Below are 25,089 nucleotides of genomic sequence, written 5' to 3' on the forward strand. Positions count from 1 at the left end.
GCTTCGTAGATAACAATAAAAAACAAACCTCAACATCTCACTTGGACAAGACAGAGACTGATATGAAGTAGCTGTCTTTTTAATTCAGATTTTTTTCCTCAGTGGCAACTTAGCCTCCTCAGTTACTCTTCTTTAAAAGTGTGCCACAACATGCAATGTAGGATTTTCTTTCTTGTTCATTTAAAAACACCTTTCTGCTACCTCAGAGTAGAAAATCCCTCAGGCACAAGCAAAACATTACCAAATCATCAAATTTGTCCTCACATAAGGGCATCACTATGCTAATCTGCATGATCTTGAGCTGTTGAGGCAGGGTGGGCTTTGCTTATTATTTCCGGATGAGAAGTAAATTTTAACAGTGAAAAAGGGGTTGAGAACTCTCAAAATATGAGTTATTCCCACTCTGGCCTGGGGCAACTGTAATGTAAGAGAAATGCTCAAGAGAAAATGTTGAGCTTAAGTGTGAGGAAGAAGCAGAGTAGGGTAAAGTTAAATGAAATGTTCCTTTGAATCCATTAAAATGACTTTGTGGCATAATCTTTTTTTAACCTTCCTGATCTCCTTGATTATGATCTGTGAGAAGCTGCTGAATGGAGCATTTTTAAAATTTGCTTTAATAACTACTATTTAAAGTGTGCTCATCACAACAATTTTGCAAATACAGATCTCTTGCAGCTATATTCAGATTTCAAAATAAGAGGTTATTGCATTAATCCAGTCCAAGACTTTGTAGAAAAATAAATTCAGTGAACTCATTCAAGACACTGTGGTCCATATCATCTGCATTAAATGCATGAGTTGAATACATTACACCAATAACATTATTAGACTAAGATGAATATATAAGCAGAATTTCACAGTAATAAAAAATACAGTTATAAAAAACCCTGAAGACTTTTTTCCTTGTTTTTTTTTTGTTTGTTTGTTTATTTGTTTTAATATACAACTACATTCACTATACAAACACTATTTTTCCACTTTGCAACTATTAAAAATGCACTCAAATAGTTTTTTTATCTTCTTCATGCTAAAAGCAGCTCTCTGGAATTTTTTTCACAAAACAGAAGTAAACATGATACTTATCTAAAATGTCAAAGTGATTTATATAGTAAGTTTTGTGAAAACATCCAGGATTTATTCATTACAAGTGCCATTTATAAATATGGTTTCATATAATGCTTCTATTTCTTAAAAGATAAGTGAATCACTTGGGGAAAGCTGGTTGCACAGTTTGAAGAAATATTTCACAATACACACAGTCTTGAAAGCAGAATATAATTAATGCATTGGTGACTCTGAATCAAAGACATGCTGGTTAGCAGGTTAGTGTTAAATCTTCATTTATATACTTAGAAATAATTTACAAAATACACCAATGATTTAGAAAGCTTGAATTCTATTTTCAAGGCAGACAGCAGGAGGTGAACATCCTCTATTCTTCCTCCAGAAGTAGGCAGTCTGTATACATAGTCTTAGAAGATTCTAATTAAATTGGAACATATAGTCACACATATTTAACAGATATTTAAAAGGAAGAGAGACTTAAAAAAACAGAGCAAGTTTTGTATGCCAAAACCAGGAAAACAGTCTCCAGATTGAATTGAAAGTTCCATTTCAAGCACACTTTAGAACTAAATCACAAATATGATCCCTTTGCTGACCAGTTGTGTCACATGTATTCTTATGCTGCCTAAAAATTCTTACATTTCTTATGTGGATAGATTAGGTAGCTTTCTGCCTTCAGTTTTAGGAGTACCCAGATGTTCAGAAGTATAATCTTCTCATTTAATAAATTCTATCTTATTAACGGGTTGCTGCCTATGTAGCTGTACATGTTATCTCTGAAATACACCCACTCACCTTGTTCCACTATTGCTTGATCTACAGAAAGTGGTATTTTTACTATCTAGCTACTAAATGCTAAGAGAAAGAAGAAAGGTCCTAATTCTTCCTAAATGTCATATCAGTTCTACCTCGACATAAAAGAGCATGAAGAATAACCCTTAGAAACTAGGTTATCTAATTTGTCTGCAAACAGGCAAAAAGAAATATTATCCAATTTGGAGAAACGTGGGGTGGGGGGAAGTATATTTATCTTGCAAATTGCATGTTACAAAAACAACCTGTGGACATGGGGAACAAATAAGGCTTCAGAGAATCTTCATCTTCTCTGAATTCCAGGACACTGTACAAGACAAACTGTTATATTGAAAACAGTATAAGGTTTTAATCCACAGATTTTTTTTCCCTATTTCTAGTAGTAAATCAGAATTGCTGTATGGCCTCAAACATCTTAGTGTATGGCTGCTAGTTAGCTCTCTGTTCTACCATTATGTGAATATTGTCCCTCTAAGCAAATGACATCATCTCCTGTTTATTTCTCCTAATTCATTTTGCTTCTCTTTTGTTTCAATGAGAAATTTCTTCTGGAAAACAGGATCTCTCATAATGTTTTAACATATTTGGTTAAAAGTTTGTATTTTAGTACTTTAGAAGGAAAGTCAAATGAGACTCAGATTGAATCTGCTCTTCATAACTCTGCCACCAAGAATTGGAGATGTCAAGTTGATTCTGAATAGGTGTATAGTTTTGAGGTAAGTACTTCACTAAAGGTTTGTGAAGGAGCTATGGCTACATGAAACAGAAAGAAACTCAACATGGACAAGTAGCTCATTCAAAGAGAAGGTCAGAGGTGACTGATACATGTCATTCATTTGAGTTTATAACTCTGTTCCATTTTTTTTGTACTCTAATTACAAGTTCTTTTACTGTGACTTGACGTCACAAGGAAGTAAATAAAACAGTGGCAATTCTATTTCCTTACTTAAAAAAAAAAAAAAGGTGAATTAAATAAAACTAAACAGAAAACAGTAAGTTGCAGGGTCAGAAAGCTTTTGATGCCTATACATAGCTGCACTTTAGGCCAACATGCTTCTACAGCTATAAGTTTCCTATGAAGAGTAAAACCTAGTATCTGTCATATGTCATTTGCTGCAAACAAATCATGAAACACTATCAGAAAGTGAAAGCCTTATTTGCACAAAGTCATTTCAAGGATAAGAGTCTGATGTACCATCTGAAATAATCTTCAGACCTGATTCCTGTACATTTTTTTTCTGCAGTTATACTGGTTAAATTAACCTGATTCATTCTTCTGTAATTTCTTTATCCACAGCTCTACTCTGTGAGAGAAAGATAATTACCTTGCTAGGTAGTACATAGGAATATAATAACACTAGTCACTTATGTATCTTGAACTTTACAAAGTGGAAGACTGCTGAACAATTTTATTATATTTCAGATAAGTCTGAGGTATTTAGATCCTATTTTTTTAACCTGGTATTGATATTTAGTTAATAAACATATCATTCTGCTAATGCCTGGGATAGGTACAAAATGTATGTCCCTGCACTGATGTATTTACTCCAGTTCTTGTAACAACACTTAATCAGTTTTCTTGACTAGCCTGCCTGTCTCCAAAATTTGCTGTTATGCAAAGCACTGCTCTTGAATCAATAGTAATCAATAGTTACTGGAGAGAAGATGATGCCTTTGAAAATCTATAGGAAAAGGCTACATTTGCTTATGTTTCAATGCCTACGCAGACAGGCTGTCCCTGTCTTTACCTTAAGAGCAATGATCTTTTCAATAGTATTCTGAAATTTAGCCATAAGCCACATGGCTAAGTTAAAACTCATACAGTTTAAAGTCTGAATACCTACCGTGCACGTTCAATTAACCTGTACATGTTACTGCAAACTGAAATAATTAAATGAAAACCAGGAGTGTTCATTTCCCTCTTTGTACTATTATTTTAGTCATAACAAGTCTCCAGTTTTCTTTACAGTTTGTGTATTGAAGATATTTTTCCTTGCAGTGCTTTATCAACTGTCGGTCTTTAAGTAAATTTACTTTTGGTGTATAGTACAGAGCTTGTACTTGCGATTCCCATTTGTATTATAGTCAAAGTAGAATAATGTTTTATCTTAGCTCAATCTGTCACATATGCACTATGGTTCATTTCTTCAGCTACAGGGCAAAAAATACTTTTATAAGTAGCTCTCAGTTTGACACAGCTGCTGGGACTTAGCATGACTCCTCCCAATTATCTAAAGACAATTTGTCCAACACAGATCAGACTTTTGTAAGGATAGCAAGACCTTTCTTATTATTCTTAAGGTATAAGCTGCCAGAAACGAAGATCTAGAGAGCCAGAAACCAAACAGTATTACCAAGGCACACAGAGACAATATCCAGCATAACTGTGCTTATTTAACCTCTTGGGTTAAGTCATGCACAACATCTCAGAAAATTTTAAAAGGTTTCATAGAGATGGTTTAAATGGTTTAGTTCATTGTACTAAATATCATATTGCTATGCCTTTCTTAGACCAATGTAGAACAGATCTGTGAATTGCTTCTGAAAGTTTGAAAGTAAGTAGCAATAATTAGGCTTAAAGCAAGACCTTTTTGTATCCTGTAGCACAGGACTTCAAGAACCCCATTTTCTTAGTCTGTTTTCTCTCATAGAGATAGCCAAAGCTCCAGAAGAGAAACAAGTCCTCAGGAATTAAGGAAAAATTACTGAACTCTCTGAAAACATGTCAAGTCATGTGCTGAACTCCACACAATTTTTGAAGATACAGCTTCCCACCTTGGAGCATGAATAAATATACCTTAAGGATAAATCTAACTCTTCTAATTTTAGAGCCTGGAAGTAATGTTTCAGAGCAGAGAAAAGCAAGCAGGGTAAAGACATGGACTAAGGCCTCCTCATCAGTATTGGGTCTAGAGGGTCCTTGTTACATTACAGCCACAACAGGCAAGAGTAATTATCCTCTCAGCTCACTCTCCTGTGGCTGACCCAAGTGTTAGAAGTTAGAGATCCAAGAAGAAGTGATTAAAATCACTCCGACCATAGTAGCACATTTTTGCAGTTCAGCCAATGATTAATTTATTCCTGATACAACTTGCCTGATTCATTTATAACAAAAGATTAAAAGGGAATTTGTGACTGACATTGTATACACGATCTGCCATTTTCTCTGTATTGACTATTTCCCCTCTTATTTCTCTAAATTAAGCATACCTTGATCTCAGCTTCCTTTTTGTCTCAGGACCGGATCTTATCTCCAGTCATTTTATCATCTCTGAATTTCTTCTGTCATGAGTGAGCTGCCACATTTTGGCCCAAGTATAGTTACATGTATAGTTTGTGTAATGTACACTGTAACAGTCTCTGAGATTATAAAAGCATGGATCCTAGTTGCAGTTCTCACAGCCAGAAGAAATCTTCACATTTTAAAAGCACGACTGAGACCTTCTGATTGATCTTTTTGTAGTGCCATGGGTTTCCCATTCCTATACATGCTCTTTCTTATTTGAAAGAAACAGCAGGGGGAAATAGCTGCAAAGTTTAATGATAGGGTAAATCCTACCCTTAGCTAACACAACATCCAGGAGGCTTTCATTTTTTTCATTATGCTCCACTCTGACCAAGTAAATAAATTGAACAAAAGGACAAGGGGGGGAGAAGTAAAAGAGAAAAAAAAATCAGCCCTTTTTGAAGTCACCAGCAAGATTTATTTCAGGAGTCATGTTCTAAATAAATACTGCTAAAATGATCATTTGAAATACAGCATAACCTTTCTCATTTCATTAATCTGCATGTTGTGTAGTCCAAACTGACAATCACTTTCCACCTCTCAACAAGTATTATATATGAGAGTATTTTAGTGACAGCTCAAATTATTAAACTATCATTTAAAACAACAACAACAACAACAACCCAGAAACATTAGGGCGCATCACGTTATCAAATATAAAAAAATAGTAGAAATGTAATTGTCAGAATAAATGTGCAGTCATATTTTTATGAGCAATGCTTTGTACTTCAAATGGTTTTTTTTGTTTGCTAGTTCAATAAACTTCAATATTTTACAGTCTTTCAGACACTAGTTGTCATGACTTAAAGAAGATACTGTAATTATTGCTACAACTAGTTGCTGAGTTTTAACCCCAGCCCACAACTAACTCCCACACACTTGCTTGTTCACTCTCCCCTGGCTGGATGGAGAAGAGAATCAGAGAGCAAAGGTGAGAAAATTTGTGGATTGAGATAAAGACAGTTTAACAAGTAAAGCAAAAACTGTGCATACAAGAAAATCAAAATAAGGAATTCACAGAATTGTCAGGGTTGGAAGGGACCTCAAGGACCATCTACTTCCAATCCCCTTGCCATGAGGGGAGACACTTCCTACTAGATCAGGCTGCACAGAGCCACATCCAGCCTGGTCTTAAAAACATCCAGGGATGAGGCTTTCAACACCTCCCTGGTTAATGTGTTCCAGTGTCTCATCACCCTTATGGTGAAGAACTTCTTCCTAACATCCAATCTAAATCTACCCTTCTCTAGCTTGAATCTGTTCACCACTTCCCATCAGCAGGCAAGTGTTCAGTCATCTCCAGAAAATCAGTTACTTGGTTGCTTGGGAACACACATATCATATTTCTGAACATCCTTCATTCCTTCTCATCCCCACCCAAATATATATATATGCTGAGCATGACATCATATAGTATGAAATATCCCTTTGGTCAGCTGAGGTCCGGTGTCCCACCTGTGTACCATCCAAAATTGTTATGTAGTCCTGGCTTACTCACTGTGGGGGGGAGAGGGGGGAAGGGGAGTAGGCCTTGACTCTATATAAACACATTGCTAAGCAATAGTGAAAACATTTCTGCATTCTCTCTGCAGTTTCCAATACAGATCCAAAATGCAGATCCCTACTAGCTACTACAAAGGAAATTAACTCCATCCCAGCCCAAACAAGCATGAGTGTAGTATTTAGCAAACTATAAAACCCAGCATATCCTACTGCTTATGATGTCATTTAACTAAGATTTCAGGTATGCAGTAAAATTAGTTAGAATATGATCTACAAATCCTTTTCTTAAGCAGTTCCTACTGAGGTGAGTTCTGTTGTTGATGCTGTCTGTGGCTGCCAAATTTGTCAGCAGTTCCCAAAGATCACCTGAGGAACAAGCAGGAGATCTCTCAAAAGGAAACTGTTTGTAATATTGTACTTAAAAAAGTGCATAACAGTTTTATTATTTAGTATTGATAACACATTGCTAATTAGAAAACAGCACAGTAAATCATCTTTCTTTTCACAACCCTGCAGTGATATGACTTCTTCTAGACCGTTAATTTGAAACAGGGTAAGATTTCATGCCCTTGGATACATGTATGTGCTGGCTTTGTGATTTGTCTGCATTCATATACCACCATCCCTGGAAAGAGATTATTTCTGCACTTCTCTCAGAAAAGAAGGCAATTCCATTCAGAATAACTACAAGACCAAACTTTCAATTCATAATACATTAAGTCAGACTAAAGTTTATATAATACTTTATCCTATTAGCTGCTGCTGTGGGAAGAGTTGAAAGTACAAGGCACTGGTATTTCCTTAAGGATTCCTTAAGACAGAGGTGTTAAGTTCTTGTTGAATATAATTTCATGGATATCTTGAGTTTTTCTCTTGTACTTTTTCTATTGTTTTACATGAGAGATTTTTTTATTTCAGTACTTAGTTTTGCCATTGATGTTAGTTTAATTCATTTTCTCATACTTTTGTTTCTTAGGAGGCCCTATTCTCCAGTTACAGCAGTTTACCATGTTTTCTTCTGGTGCATTTTTTAAATACATGAGAAAAAAAAATTAGGTGAAAATATATATAATTTTAATTGAAAGTACTGTGGCAGGTGTTATAATGGGATACCTATGATTTAGTTGAAATATGTAATTGGAATGACAGTGTCCACACCTGGCCCAGAGTAGAAGACAGACGTTGATAAATTGGAGTGTATTCAACAATAAGCATCTACAATATTTATGACCTGGAGAACTTACCCTGGGAGAAGACTAGGAGGGAGTCAGTCTTGATTGGTCGGGAGACAAGTTGTCTTTGAGCAGATATGACAGCACTCATGGTAAGTCTGAAGAGGTTTTGAAGAAGACGGAATCACGTGGTGCATGTTGAGAAGACAAGAGTAAAGGAAATAGATGGAAATAGGAGAGCTTCAGGATGAGTATAGGAAAAAATTTTTCATGATGAAGATAGCAAATCATTTGAATAGGTTTTGCATAGAGACTGTTCAGTCTCTGACATTGGAGATTTTCAGAATTTGAGTTGATAAAGCCCTGAACAGCCATGGCTGACCCCGCTTTGGAGAGGAAGATGGACTAGAGATGTCCAGAGGTAACTTCCAACCTGAATCGTTTTACAGTTCCGTGAATGACATATTGACAGAGAGATATTAAGTACAGGACCTTCCTAACTTGTATTGTTTTAAATATGCCTTTTCTTGTACTGTGATGTGTTCCCAGGGTGAAAATAAAGCCATGTTTGTTTTAAGAGCACTCTCAGGTCATTTTATTACCTCATTTTATTAGCTACTGTTACCTTCTCCAGAAGCAAAGAATAACAACTAACATTCAGACTTACTTAGCAATAGTAATTGGCACCCAGTCAGCTAATACTTTACAACGTTTTGAGGAGAGGAGAAATTAGTAGTTAACATTCCAAGACAAGAACTAGAAAGGGCTCTCTAAATATGGCTCCAATGTAACCTGAGTATCTTCTAACTGTTCTGAAAACATGCTCTACCGTAAAGCCTATGAATTGCTAGTGCCTGACATTTATTTGTTCATATTAGTTTTATTTGTTTTGTAATCTCCTCTTATGTTTATAATCTATTTATGGCTCTCATAAGGCTCTAAAATATTGGGGAAGATTAAAAATACAAGAAGAAAGATGCTGAATATTCTGTAGGATATAGGCATTATGTGATTGTCTTGATTAAGACAGCCCACTCTTCAAGTTGCATGTCAGGTTGCTGAAAAAATAGACCGTTCTGGTTTCACAGTCTGCCTTCCAAGTGAAGCCCACACACACAGATAGGAGCAAAAGTAACACAAAAATCCCCAAACCCCTGGGCTGAGATAAGGAGTTTAATGAGATGATATACTGCACAATTGTCTTAGCTTATTTTTTCAAAAAAGCAGAAGCAACAGCAGAAGCCAGTAATAAAATGGTACCTCCCACCCAAGCATGGAGCAGTCAGCCCAACAAAAAAGACCAACACCCCAAATCCAGAGGCAGTAACCAGAAACAGGAAACCTCCCATGTTACAATCTGAACTTCAAGCCCCATGATACTTTGATACAGTCAGCACTTTCATTTTGAAGCTGGCATGACACCAGCATGGTATTGAATATTCATCCACAGATTCACCTCAACCTGTGACAGTCATTAATGGCTAGTTAAAAATAAATATGCCACCTCTTTAAGAAAAGCAAGGCCAAGAGAAAATTTGGTTTGGAAAGTTTCAAAACAACAGTGATTTGGTGTGGGAAATCGAAATCCACAAACAGGTGAGGAAGTAGTGAAGAGGCAAAAGGAGCAAGGTGATGGGGGCATGAAATGTGGGCATGATCAGCAGAACAGAGAAGGAGTCCTAGTCAAAGTGTATGCACACAAACCAAAAAGTGCTAAGAGAGCAACACAAGAGGAAGTTCTCATTATTTTCCTGGGAAACCAATGTGACTGGATGCTTCTCTGAAGTGCCTGCCTACTGATACACAAAGCATGGGAACACAGGAAGACCTAGAGGTCTGTATAGAAGAGCAGGCTAGGTTTAGCTGGGAACACAGAGATGGTCCTCACAACTGGAGTACTGCAGTGGAGGGATATAGGCATGGAGATGAATGTGTTTATAGGGAAAACGATCTGCTGGATACAAGACATACAAAAGAACCCAAACAAAAAACTCATGAAGCATGTAAAGGTTTGGGGACAGCTCTGGCTGTAGTGACCATGAGATGGTGAAGTTCAGGATCTTGAGAGAAAGGAACATGGCAAATAATGAAGTCACATTTCTGAATACACTTTGACCCATTCAGGGATATTTTTAGGAATCCATGTGACATAGTTTTGGAGACAAGAGGAATCACATCCTCCTTTTAAAGCTCACTCCTTCAAGCTTAGGAATGGTCTATCTCAGTGAGCAGGAAATCAAGCCAAGAGGACAGGAGGCCTGCAGTGATAAACAAGGAACTCCTGACAAAACACAATCTTGAAAAGGGTAAGAAGTATTGATCAACAGCATGGAGTTTCTAAAGGTGAAATCCTACCTAACCAAGTTGTTATCCTTTTATGATGAAATGACTGGCTTGGATGTTTATTTTGACTTTAGCAAGGACTTTGTCACTGTCTGCTCTAATACCTCCATTGACAAACTGATGAAATACAGGCTAAGCAAGTGGGTAGTGAGACAAAATGAAATCTGGATGCAGTGCTGGGCTTAAAGGATTATGATTATCTGCACAAAGTTCAGCTGAAAGCCAGTCATTATTGGTGTACCACAGAGGCCGGAAGTGTTTAATGTCTTCATTAATGATCAGGACAATGGGACACATTGTAGAACAGAACAGAACAGAACAGAATAGAATAGAATAAACCAGGCTGAAAGAGACCTTTGAGATAATTTTGTCCAGCCCATCATCCAACACCATCTAATCAACTAAACTATGGCACCAAGCGCCCCATCCAGTCTCGTCCTAAACACCTCCAGTGATGGTGACTCCATCACCTCCCTGGGCAGTCCATTCCAATGGCAAATCACTTTCTCTATGAAGAATTTCTTCCTAACATCCAGTCTAAACTGCAATATTGGTTTAGAATCATAGAATTGTTAGGGACCTCAAGGATCAGCCAGTTCCAACCCCCCTGCCATGGGCAGGGACACCTCACACTGGAGCAGGTTGCTCAGAGCCACATCCAGCCTGGCCTTAAAAAACTTCAAGGGTTGAGGCTTCCACCACCTCCCTGGCCAACCTGTGCCAGTGTCTCACCACCCTCACAGGAAAGAACTTCTTCCTAACATCCAATCTGAATCTACTCATTTCTAGTTTTTTCCCCATTCCCCCCAGTCCTATCACTCCCTGACACCCCAAGAGTACCTCCCCTGCCCCATTTCCCCTCTTTTTCCCCCCAAATTCCAGAGCACCTGGGCAATGTTGGAGTCTCCTCCCACCCCAGGTGTGGCCACTTGGCCCTCCCCAGCCACTCCCCTATTTAATCCCCCTCAGGAAGGGCAGAAGCCCCAACTGAGCCCATCTGGGCTGAGGGATCCTCCTCTCATCACTGGTGAGTGCCCATGGTGCACACTGGGTGATGGTGGTGGTGACTACAAAGGCCGGGGGGCTTGGTGGCCCCCCGGTTGTTAGGGCAATGATTGATGACTCCTCCAATATCCTCCATGGGTGCTGGCTGGGGCTCCTCACTGGGGCTGAGCTCCTCTGGGTGGTGTCTTGGCTGGTGAGGGTCTTGCCCCTGGCTCTGGGCTGGGTGCAGGAATGGCTGTGCTGGAGCAGGAGCTGTTTAGTCATAGAATATGATGCTAATTACACTGCTTTGACCTGGAGGCCCCTGGAGTCTGCTCTCATCCTCCAAGACATCTCTGCTTTTGTGCCTCATTTACAGAGGCATTTCTTCCCTCTCCCTGCTGCCTTTCAGAAAGAAGGAAGGAAAGGAATTAAAATAAAGCAGGGAAAATGCAGCCAGAGAAACACAGCAAAGATCTGCTTGGAAGAGATCTCCAAGCTCATCCAGCCCAACCTTCAACCTAGCACTTGAGGGTCAGTACTAAACTATGTCCCTAAGCACCAGGTCCACATGCTGCTTAAACCCCTCTAGGGATGGTGACCACCACTGCTCTGGGCAGCCCACCTCAATGTTTGACAACGCTCTCTGTGAAGAAGTATTTTGTAGCATCCAGCCTGAACCTCCCCTGGTTCAGCTTGTTGAAATCGTTTCCTCTAGTTCTGTTGCTTGACACCAAGAAGAAGAGGATGCCCCCCTCCTCCCTCCAACATCCATTCAAGAGGTCGTAGAGAGCAATGAGGTCTCCCCTCAGCCTTTTCTTCTCCAGGCTGAACAATCCCAGCTCCCTCAGGCTCTCTTCATAGTCTATGTGCTCCAGGGCCATTCACGAGTCTTGTTGCCCTTCTCTGAACAAGCTCCACAACCTCAATATCCTTCCTCTAGTGAGGAGCCCAGAACTGAACACAGTACTCCAAGTGTGGCCTCATCAGTGCTGAGCACAGGGGAATGATCACCTCCCTGTGAATCATAGAATCAATAAGGTTGAAATAAGGTTGGTGCACAATAATAAGACAAGGAACAACAGGTGCAAGCTTGAACATAGAAGATTTCACCTTGAGATGTGCCTCCATATAGAACTTCTTCCTAACATCCAGCCTAAACCTCCCCTGGTGCAGCTTGACACTGTGTCCTCTTGTTCTGGTGCTGGTTGCCTGGGAGAAGAGAACAGCCCCTGCCTGTCTACAACCTCCCTTCAGGTAGTTGTAGAGAGCAATAAGCTCTCCCCTGAGCCTCCCCTTCCTGTAGTCTCCCGAAGATTGGAAACAAATCTGAGAGGAGTCACTGACAGACCAGATGGGTATGCCAGATGGGTATTCAAGGGACCTTAACAGGCATAAGAAATGGGTAAAGAGGGAACTCACACAGTTCAAGAAAATAGAAATTCCAAATTCTGTACCTGAGAAAGAATAACTTCATTTACCAATTCACGCTGGGGTTCCACCAGCTGGAGAGAGCTCTGTGGACAGTGGCTGGAGGTCCTGTTGAATAACAAGTTGATCACAAGACAGCAAAGCACTGTTGTGACAAAGAAGAACTCTCTGAATCATTGACTGGAGTGAATATAACTAGAAACGTTAGTTACAAGCAATGAAAGCCTCTAACACTTCTTACTGGCTATTAAAAATCTGTATTAAATTCATTGATCAGAATAATTTGATAATGATTCTATTAATTGGCATTAAGTTAATAATGATTCTTAAGACACATCTCTTTTCATGAAGCCATTTAAAAGTAGTAGCATACATCAAAATCCTTATTAAAAGCGAAGAGGCTTTGTAAAACAACCTCTTTCTCTAAAACACAATATATGCAAGACTATTAATACTTTAAGGAGAAAAAGAGTGTAAGTATGCAACAGATAGTCCTCGTCTCTAAATTCTGTTGATTTCATGTCCTCTGCAATTTGTTACCACAGTCCCCTTCTAGAGTTAGTTGATGATTTATTTTATTTGTTGCATGCAGGCACTTGCCACATTTTCTCTAGTACTATACAGCAGCTGAAAGTGTTTTCTTATTTCTACAGTCAGCTAATCCCCAGATTTGTGTCTTAGGAAAAAAAACTTTGACGTCTTAAATTTCTGAAAGAAAACTGTAAAAAGAGCTCATTGGAAGAATAAATAAACATTACAGACAATAACATTTCTTACAGAGAAACTTCAATAAAAATATTATTCTGAATGGGACTAATGGCAAACAAGAAGTTTAACAAGCTAGTTATGAAGATATGTTAAACAAACCAACAAACAAGGAACTTAAAACATTTTTTCAGTCTTCTCTTTAAGTTGAAGGAATGAATTTACAGATAATTATTAAAAAGAAAAGAAAGATACACTTGGGAACAAAAGAAGAGTATTGTAAGGCAGACCTCCTGGTTACCTACATAACCTGTCACTCACACCCTCAGAATCTGAAATTTTTAAATCTTTCTCAACACTAAACACATTGCACAGCAGCCAACAAGCAGCTGAGAGGAAACAGCATACATCACTCAGAGCTCTCCTAGTCTGGTAGCACACAGATAAACACTTCTGAATCCTCTGAAAACCTACAGGAAAAAGTTGGTTATCTTTTCTGTATAAGTAATGCACATCTAGAAACTCTGCTTTGTTCTTGGTGCAATATTACATAAAATTAGTAGGCAGGTAGTGTGAAATTTTGCTTATTTTTGTTATTGTACCTTGTTACAATTATATATATTTCTCTTAAATTAAGAGCTGACTTGCTGTTGAGTTATGGTATAATATTTCACACCTTGTAAATTTAACACTCAGACTTCAGTGTTGTACCTACTCATGCACAAGGTGTGAATTATAGCTTCATTACTCACACCCTGTCATTTCTCATTACTTAAGCATTATATTGAGGTCAATCAAAAAGACAAATTGGTTTTAAGCTTTGTTTCCATCAATTAAAACTGACTTTGAATGTGTCATTGTAATGGCTTGTCATCAAATGAATAAATTATTTAAGAACAAATAATTCCTAGTAGATTTTAAAAGTACACAAGTGTTGGCACAAGAAATCAAAAATCAAAGACTGGATTCATTTTGACTGTGGTCAGCTCACTGACATTCCAGCTGTACAGAGAATTTTTTGGACAAAGCTGGCAACCTCCAGCTGGCAGTTCAGAATTAGCTGTCTTTGTTAATCTACCTGAATAATTCCACTAAAGTAATATTAATATCATAATATTTTCCTGACTGAGAAATGATCACAGGTTCTAATGACCCACTGTGTGGCTCAACAGCTTATCTTGTGTTTGGAAACAAACTGTGCCCATTACATCACTGTGATTTTTCTCTTGTATTTGAAATCCCTCTGCCCTTTTGTGTAGAGCCATAATTCGCCTCAGGACTACACTTTGCTGCTCTCTTTCTGCCATCCTCTTAAGATCTTGAACTCCACTATTTGAGATTATTACGGCCACGACTGCCACTCTATCATACCTCAACATATTCTTCCTTGTTCATGAGTAGCACACTTCAGTACTGAAAGGGTAATGATGGGACACATTTGTTCCATTAGGACAATTTACTTCATAAAATTTATGTCCAGTGCTTGGTCATCCTGTACTTCTTGTTCAGACTGTGTCCAACATTATCATACCTGCTTGCTTTGAGGACAGTTTAATGGAAAGCAGTATTCCAGCCACAAATCTGCCAACACTAAAATAGAGAGGCAGAATTACCTTTTTGCTTTTTGATATTGCAAACTATGTACATATGAAGGTTGCATTAGGCACTAGGCACTTTCACTCCAGTGTTGTGCTGAAAAGTCATGCTGAGGTGATTAGCTACAATGGCCCCTAAAGTCTCCTATGAATCACTGCTTTCCAAGACTAAATGTTGTTATGGATTAATAATATGCATCCTTCCCTGTGTTGTGTTTTTTTTTTCCCTCATGTTTACTGAAATACTGGAGAATCTCTTTGGCTGACATTGAAGTTAGCAGACTTTTAAGTGCCTTAAACCCTCCTCTGATTTTATTAGACTAAAATATATAACTCTCTGACAACAAGTGACATTCTTAGATGATGCAAATCAATATGACTTGCTGTTTACCTCTAATAATGATCTATTCCACACACTGCAGTTGCTCAAATGAAGCAGAGAGATCTAAATGATATGCATTATTTGTCATGTTACATGTAGTAAATAAAGGTTATTATTAAACATTAAATTGCATAAAAAGTGAACTCACAATTATCTGGAAAAAATTAGGAGTCATTTAGAACTGCTAATTACCCAGAAATTAAAAATGAATGCTCTGAGAGATGACATTGGTGTAAGGCAAGACCATTGTTCCTCTGAAGCTTTCTTTATCTACTTGAGTGAATCCTCCTTTTCCTCATTCCAATCCTCTTCCTACCATGCACATTTGTTCACTAAGCCTTTATCTTTCCTTGAATGGAGTCCTGTGATTCTCCCATTCTCAGACAGAAGGCATTTCCCTCAGTAGGTAAGACAAATTTAGGTATGTACAGTTAAATACTTGAAGACTTTGAGTACAATAGCCTTTAAAACTTATTCCTAAAAGAAAACATAACTTAAGATGAGACTCAGTCTTGTACATAAGAGGATTCCATTTAACCTGTTGGGGTTTTTTTGGTGTGTTTTTTTTTGTTTCATTTTCCTTTGGTGTTTTTTGATGTTGGGTTTTTTTGGTGTTTGGTTGGGTTTTTTTGGGTTGGGTTTTTGGTGTTCTGTTTGGTTGGTTGTTGGGTTTTTGTTTTTTTTTGTTGTTGGGGATTGTTGGGGTCTTTTTTCTTTTTCTTTTCTTTTCTGGGCATGGGCTGTTTGAGAAGCAGCTGCCGGCTGAATGTGCTTCTTTTCCTCTGCAAATCTAAATCAGCTGCTTTGATGAAGACAACAAAACAAAGTGAATTGGGAAGAGGGCTGTAGAATAGGCAGAACACTGAAGTATTGCTGAAGGAGTCAACAAATTAGTTGAGAAGTGGAGGAAATGTTGAGGAAGAATCGTATCTTCGTGCAGCCTATTCTTTGTGTTGGTGGATGGAGTGTGCTGTCAGATCCCAGAACCAATACCATATGGAGAATGCAGAAAAGATTATTCTTACCATAAGCTGCTGTTCTATTCATATATGTGTGATTGGAGGTACTGAGAGGAAGAGCAAAGAAATCATGCCTCCTGCATGTACCTTGTCCAGTAGTCTCCCATTTTTATGGTTGCTGATTTACTGCAGCCCATATTTGATCTTTCATAATATTTATAATGTTTGTGAGCCCACAGAAGCATGTCCTTCTGCAGATCTGCCACTGCCTGGCAACATTTGAGGAAAATTTTTTCACTGTGAGGGTGATGGAACACTGGAACAGGCTGCCCATGGATGTTGTGGAGTTTCCCTCTCTGAAGATATTCAAAACCTGCTTGGATGCATTCCTGTGTGATTTGGTGTAGGTGATCCAGCTCTGGCAGGGCGGTTGGACTGGATGATCTTTCAAGGTCCTTTCCAACTGCTAACATTCTGTAACATTCTGTGAAATAACATCACCCTCCTTTCTCTCTCCCTCAGAGAATATGTTGTTGTTGGCCTAAATTCTGGTGGTATTTCTGAGCCTAATTAAACTTTTACAGATAAATTGGGAGAAGCCCCAGCATTAAAATCAACAGTTCTGCGTGCTGAGTTTGTTATCTGGGATACTGTCCTACATATCTTCCTACTGGGATACCTCCCTACCCATGAGCAGAATTTCACTGAATTAGTTCAGTACAACATATTATTAAACATTGCCCTAGTTTGGTCAATCCCCTTACAATATTCATAGACATTTATATAGTCATATCATATTCAGAAATAATCAACATACAACTCCAAATCAATCACATTCATACCTTTCCAACATTTTGCATGAGTTCTTCATAAATTAGCCCAATTCACTTTCCTTTTCCTTTTGTATTATGCCAAAAAAAAGCAGCCTTAGATGCAGTTTTTCTGCGCTGCTGAAGCTATCTGGTAATTGTTTCACCATAAAGATCTATATACATTACAGAAAATGGCAAAGTTGCTTCTGTATTTCATGGAGGAAAGGTTTTGTGCACTGACCTGCAAACGCTGCAGAAAAAAATAAAATCTATTTCAAATGGAGTGTTGATCCAAATAAGAAAAGACTGTACCACATCACAGGGAAAAGAAGCAGTCATCAACTAATTATTAATTCTTTCCTAAAGTCAACCCATCTTGCTTCCTTCAATTGTGTAGTGAACACAAAAACCCAACTGTCTTATTAGTCATGGAATTAGGGCAAAATTATAGCAATGCTTATAACGCTAAATCCTGACCTTTCTGTTACAGGGCAAGATGGTTTTCTTATTTTATGTACAAGATAATAGGGATAAAGAGACCCAATACATTACCAGGGCTCTTGTTAGAGACCAAAATAATGATAAAGATTGAAGAAATAGGCACAAAAAATTCTGCTTCAGGGCATATTGCAGTAATGTGCTTTGGGAGACTCTTTTCTGCTCTTCCAAGCAGGCACAAAATGTATTGCTGCACCTTTTGCTGATTACAGCACATACACAAAGCGAGTGATGGGCACAGAGTATAAAATGCATCCTGCATCAATATACTGCACTGTTTAAGGGCTCATTTCACAAGCGGAACATTCATTTCCTATGTCTTTTTTTCATGGGGGAAGACAGGAAAATATTTCCCACTCTCGATCACAGCATCAGTGGAACCAGACAGAAGACAGCATTATACTATGCCTGATTAATTTTAAATTGGCATTTAAAAGTGCTTGTGGCATTTTTATCATGTCAAAAATATTGATAAATAAAATCAAATTTTTAGAAATTCCTTTTTAGTTCACAGTACAAGTTTCAGATCATCCCTATGCTTGAGACATAGATGAGTGAAACGACAACCCATGTAAGTGTAGGTTCTTCCTGTCCCGGCACCCTGGATAGACTGTCTGTCATGGGTTTAGCCAGGTAAATCTGATAATGAATATTTGACACCATGCTGATGTCATGCCAGCTTTAAAACGAAAGTGCTGGCTGAAGCAAAGTGTCATGTGGGTTATTGTTCAGATTGTAGCATAAAAGGCTTCCTTTTTCCGATTGCTGCTTCCCATTTCTTGTTCTGGGATGAGTGTTTTCTCCTCAGCCGGTTTGGGGGATGAGGGAGTCATTTTATCACTGGCTGCTCCTGGTCCTTCTGCTTTTGTTGTACTTTTCTGTGAAACAGGCTAAGGTAATCATACAGTGTATCATCTCATTAAACTCTTTATCTCAATCCAGAGCTTTATGTATTACTTTCCCTCCTGATCTTTGCAGAGGGGGCTTGCTTGTGAAAGCAGATTTTGCTAAACCAAGACACCATCTTACTTAACTAGTCCAAGCAAGTGACTTAAATCAAGCATCAAATAAGAATGGCAGTCCTTATATTTAATATGATTACAAGTGGAAAGAGTAGTTGAAAAGCAGTAGATAAACAGAAGCTAAAGCCTTTAAGAGAAAGAAGGAAAAGGTCCCACACATTAAATATGTTTACTAGAACTCATCCAGCTCTGCTGCTTCCCTGGTTTCTGTCACCAAGCTGCCCTATCTAAAAATCCTCAGTTCAGTGCATGTGATCATGAACAAACACTTTCCCAAATCCTGTCAAAAGAGATGTTTGTTGACAAATTCTCAGAAAGGTGTGTGTGAATGTGCACGTTTTTTAAGTCTGTAACAACTGCTCCAGAGAAACCAGCTAAAAGAAATACACTTCATTACAGTCAGTGGAATCAAAACTTCTGGATGATGAAGCTTAAAGCTGTGACTTTTGGGTAATAGATGTAATCTGCATGTAATCTTTTCTGTCACCTTCATTGTCATGTGCAAGCTCAAACTTCTAGACAAACAGACAAATTTTCACAGATGCCTCAGAAAGTTAGAGTGGGCCAACATTAAGAATGTCTCTTCCAGACACATTCAGTCTCATTTTAATTTTCAACATATGTGGGATACATTCTGAATCACAAAGGCAAGCAAGATGACTGGGAAGCAGAAGTGTGTTGACTGTATATATGTAGAAGCTTTGCTTTTAAAGGCTGTACATATCTATGTCAAACCTTTTACTTAAAATTACAAACCTATACATTCTGAAAAAAAATCAGTAACAAGAAAACTTGCTACATTATGCAACAATGCCAGGTAATATCCTTCTTGGTGCCATTTTTTGTCTTTAGCTTGCCTTGATATTTTTGCGTATGTGTACCTTAAATGAAAGTTTTATGAATAGGTTTACATGCCATAAAAGAAAAATGAAATGTATTAATAGTTAAGAAATCCCAAGTCTAATGAATATAAGAACTTATTTAGCATTGAAAATATCTGGCAGCTGATTATTAAAGTAAAATTAAAGTTTTTATGTACCAACAAACATATCAAAAAGATAGTCATGATAAATACATATACACATACCTGTGTACATTGATGGGAAAGACTTACCTAAGCATTGATAAACATTAGTAGGTAGAAATATTGGCCAAATTTTCCAAAACTTCTTTAAGGCTTTAGATGCTTCTATGGTGACATGCCTGGGATGAAAGTTGATTTTTATGGAGTGACTTTTTGGTACTTCATGGTCAATATTCCTTGATAAGTGGTTTTGAGCTGAGGCATTCAGAATTTATTTTCCAAATTCTTTGAAGTTAAGTAGTATTTTTGTTTTTCTGGTTTGCCTTACTCAGAAATGTTTTTGTGAAAGTAAACATCATTACTGAGAAATGGAGATGTATTTAAAGTTCTAACTTGGTGAAAAAAAAACATGTATGTGACTAGCATTTGCACTCAGCCTTCTAAAGAAGGTGAAGAACTGAGTGTGTTTGGACAAACAGACTATTTGCTTTATTCCATCCTATCTAGTCCACAGAATCACTGTGCTTAATTGTGCCTGTTGAGAGCACAGTGGAATGCCCTGTTGGGTATTATATTTGAAAGGTTTTGTGTAGGGAATAGTTCATCTATAGCATTTGAAGACCATTCTATCTGTGTGACAAGTGTGAAGGAAAAATCTATTTCTGAATACCTCAAAAGCAAAGTAAGATGTGTTCTGGTTTTGACATTTTTTTCTATCACTTGAACAGCTAGAACTGCACAAGCATAATCTAGACCCCGGCAATTCCCCTGAACTTTGGTTACCAGTTTCAGTGAAGGCTCACTTTTGCTTTTTATTTCTCCCCATTGTTGAATGTTAAGAAATTCTTGACACAGAATGCAGTACATGTTTTCAACTTCAGTCCTTGCCAACTATTCAATAGTTACATCTTCTTGTTTTGGAAAATGACTGTACGCAATGTTTCCATTTGTCTGTTTGACAAATATGCCTGAATGCTCAATAACTTATCTTTGAAATTAACCTGTCAGAGTAATCATGACACAAATATAATAATGAAACATTATTCTGCTCTAAAGATGAATTTCTGTAACAGTCGTAACTGGCCTCTGGGGAGTTACAGATTGATGAAGCAATACTTTAATAGAAATTGAAGAAATTTATGTGCAGGTCTACACAGAAAAATCTACATATTCTACTACATGCAGATTCATTTGGCTAACTATCAAAGAAATTATGAAGGCTGTAGACTTTGATTTGTGTTTAGTCCAGAGATATGTTAAAATGATGTGTATATTAACATAGAAAATATGTGCATCTTGTCCCAGCACTGCACATTACTATGATCTGCAATAAAGTAAGATTAACTTACTTAGCTTTGAAAAATATCTGTCAACTAATTCTAAAAACTAAAATTTAAGTTTTTATAATATCAGCAATCTTTTCATAACAAAGAAGTTATAAAATACATACTGACAAATTCAAACCCAGAACTTTATTTCATCTAATAAGGAATTAACAACCTCTAAAGTCCTGTATTCCCTATCTGATTGAAAAGGTGCAGAAATTGTAATAATTGAAGCATGTAATGTCAGATATATGCTCTTACCTTTTTTACTTCATGTAATACAGTGCAACTTCTACAACATATTACAAGAAATCAAAGCAGAACACAATGTCTTAAAATAATCCAGTGAAGCTGAACATTCAAAGGATGTTCCTTTCAAACTCTAGAAGTGAGAATTTACTGATTTGTAAGAGATGTAGTGTAATAATATCTATACAATTATTTCTGTTTGGCTTTTTTGTTGTTGTTGTGTTGGTTCAGTTTTGTTGTTGTTGTTCGGGGTTTTATTTGTGGGGTTTTTTTGAGGGTTTTGCAGGTTGGTTCTGTTTTTATTTTGTTTGGTGGTTTTGTGTTTGTTTTTATTTTATTTGGGTTTTGTTTTGTTTTGGTTGGTTGATTCATTTGGTTTGGGTTTGGATAGGGGTGAGGGTCCTTATAATTGTTTTTACAATTGGCTTGCAATTGAAGACTGGCTGCCAGCCTACAATAACAAAATTAAACTGTTCATTTCTTAGAAAGACATGAAAGAGCCTGTGAGATTGTACTTTCGGTTGAGGTAAGTCTTTGGCTGCATAAACCTATCAACCAATTCTCCACTCATACAAAGGCTGACCGAAATGGCTTTCTCAGTTACAGAAGCCTATGTTGTAAAACTTGCATATCCTGACACGTTATTTTCATTTTATCATCACTTCTATTTTTACAGCTTTTATGCTCTTTACCCATAGGCTTCCAGTCAGATGGCCTAGTTTCTTGACTGACTCAAAATGTTGTTTTCTGACAATACAGACATTCTATGAGAATAATAGAGAATTAAGGTTTTATGAAGGTCCTTGCACATTCTTGGAAGCATAGAGCCTCTGTTCTTTTTGCTAATTAACTCTAAACTGACAATCATTTCATTCAATTACCTAAACCTATACACAGGTCAAACCTACGTGTCTGAAAAAGAGAAGATAAAAGTTTGTTAAAAAGTGGTTTCTTACAAACACATACATATATATAATGTATCTATGGACCTGAAAAGAAAAGCTCTTCAAGCATCTAGGTGGGTTATTACCACATGTAAGTATATGTGAAACAGTGAGAAAGCTAAGGCAATTTGTTTCCAACCATGCTTTCCAAAAGTCATGAAGCTTCTTTAAGTGGTAGTTTTTATTTAGGAGGAAGATATCAAATATTTTGTGGTATTGCAGAGAAAATGAAAAGACCTTTTAGCAGGATTTATTGAACAGAGTTCAACAAGGGTCATCCAATCAGTGTCTGAAAGATCTCTTCATCTACTTGAATTTATCTAGGAGTTCATCTCAGATGCTCCTGTATAATATATTATTTAGTGGGAACATTGTGTACAGAATTACCTAACTATTTTCTATTTTGCTCTAATGCTTTTGAAAGAAGCTATTATTTTCTGAGGAGAGGAAGAAGCATATATTAATTTTCCTATAATTGCCATCACTACTTCTTCAGACTAAAAAATGACCTTTTTTCCCTTTGATCAAAAGAATTTGAAATGCTCTGAAACTTTGAATTAAAGTTCTTTTCAGTTCAAGATGTGTATTATTTGAGTAACTTCATCCACCAATATATTTTAAAGAAGCATTCAATGAAAACTTGTTATTGATGGGTTTATTTGTTTGATTTTGGTTTTAAGGATACAACAGTGGCCCAATCATCTTTATTTTTATATCATAATAATTTCACAGAATTTAGGAACAAAATAATTAAGGGCAAAAGGTTGTCCATATTAATTTCAAGAAATAAGCCACTAGGCATGTAGCTTAATCAAATACTCTAAATGCAAATTGCTCATATGAAGCCATATACAATATCAGACAAACTATATAACAGTTCAATAGGAGAAACTAGTACTAGATATTCCATCAATCCTTTTTTTCAATATTTCTATTCTCTTCTTCACATTTTTATATTTTTTAATTCTGACTTACAGATATACATTGTAGCTGGATTTATATATATATTTTTTTAAAGGGTTGCCTCAAGTGTTTTTAATGAGATCTTATCAATGCTTATAAATATCTAAAGGAAGAGTGTCAAGAGGATAGGGCCAGTTTCTTTCATGGTGTCCACTGGTAGAACAAAGGACAACAGGTGCACCTGAAAACAAGGATAAACACTGGAACAGGCTGCCCAGAGAGGTTGTGGAGCTTCCTCTTCTAGAGACTTTCTGAAATCTGCCTGGATGGATTCACAGAATCACAGAATGGTAGGGGTTGGAAAGGATCTCTGGAGATCATTCCTGTGCAGACTGTTCTAGGTGAACCTGTCTTTTTGCAGTGGGGATGGCTTAGATGATCTCCAGACATCATTTCCAACCTCTACCATTCTGTGATTCTGTGATTCTCTGCATTCTATTTCTCTTTTTATGTCCCTGATATCTTAGTAAGATACTGGATAAAATTAGGTCTGTGTTTAATCTTCAGCATTCGACATCCTGAAGCACTCTCTTTTGAACAGGTTTGGGAAACAGAGAAGTAATAGTGATGATGGTTTCTTACATAAAGACTTTCTGAATATCTCTGGGATAAAGACATTGAAAACCCAGAAAATACATTAGCTGTTTCCCTAATTTATAAGTTTCCCTACATTTCTTCAGGATTGGACTGTTGCCACTTCACACAGACTTTCCCTTCACCATTTGATCTGAGGTCTGTTTCAGCTGAAAAAGCATGAGAGGGACAGGGCAAGAATACCACCCCATAAAGGCTTCTTGCTCATTATGGAGCCCTGTTTGGATTGAATACAGACAAAATACTCAATCACTATTCTGCCTCTCTCTTTACAGTTAGTCTGGGATGTCCATTTCTCTAAGCATGTAAAGGCTCTGTAGAGTCAGAGATTTCCCTTGACTACAATGTGAGGATGAATGGAAGGAAGGTTTCTTATGCCTCCTATGTTGTCCTTCCATGCCACTGTACAAAGGTTCAGCTTAACCTGGTAATTACAGGACACTTTTTCTTATGGCCTTTGTACAGGCCTTTTAGTTCCTTGAGAGCCATACAGAGCAGGTGATGACATTTTTATTGGTAAAGAAAATAAGAAGCAAACTCTTTAAAAAAAAAAAAAGGACTAAGTATTGTCTCCAAAATAAAAAAAAATAAAAATAATTTTGCTCAAGCTGAGAGTTGGACTATCTTTCTCAGTGTGTTCCAATGATGGGTGGATTTTGACTTTGCTGAAAAGCGGCTTCTTTCACACAATCAAAGAGTATTTTGGCAACTCTAGGATCTGGATATCGCTATCTCCAATCTGTCTTCCGGATCATACTATGAAATTTGAAACAGAAACCTAAATTAGGATCACGTAAGATGTCTATGTTATAAAAGGACAATGTTACACACCCTCAATACTCCAACCTGCCTGGGAAGCTAAAGTTACCTGAGGCTATGTATTTTTGCCATACCAAAGGCACTTTTCTATTTAAACGGAGTCTACAATGGGAAAGAACTCTTAACCAATACTTTGGCACGAAGTATCAGTTTGCAAAAAAATTTTATTTTTTTAAAAATGCATTTAAAATGTGTAAATATGTTCAAATTATCCACTGCTGCATAAAAAAATAAAATATACAGATGCAGATGTTTATGCTTTGGGGCATAAGTCAAACAGTAAACTGCCTGAGGCCAGGATTATATTTTCCCTCTGGTCAGTTGAGCATTACAAGAATATTTTGGACTTTTCTCAAAAACATTAGCTGTTATTTATTTTTTGAGAAATCATATTGGACCAACTGAACTATTGGTTTAAGCCAAAACAGCACTTTTGCAAATTCTGCAGCGCGAGCAATTTTTGTCTTACATCAAAGATCTGACTTCCTGAAACAAGCAAAACAATGAGAGCAGAAATTCATTCTGGCATTTGCCTGCATAGCAGATTGCAGTGACCTATATTTGCCTTCTGCAACCAATTCACAGTAGCCTCTGTAATGAT

Source organism: Dryobates pubescens, chromosome Z (genome assembly GCF_014839835.1).
Source record: "Dryobates pubescens isolate bDryPub1 chromosome Z, bDryPub1.pri, whole genome shotgun sequence".
Taxonomy (NCBI): domain Eukaryota; kingdom Metazoa; phylum Chordata; class Aves; order Piciformes; family Picidae; genus Dryobates; species Dryobates pubescens.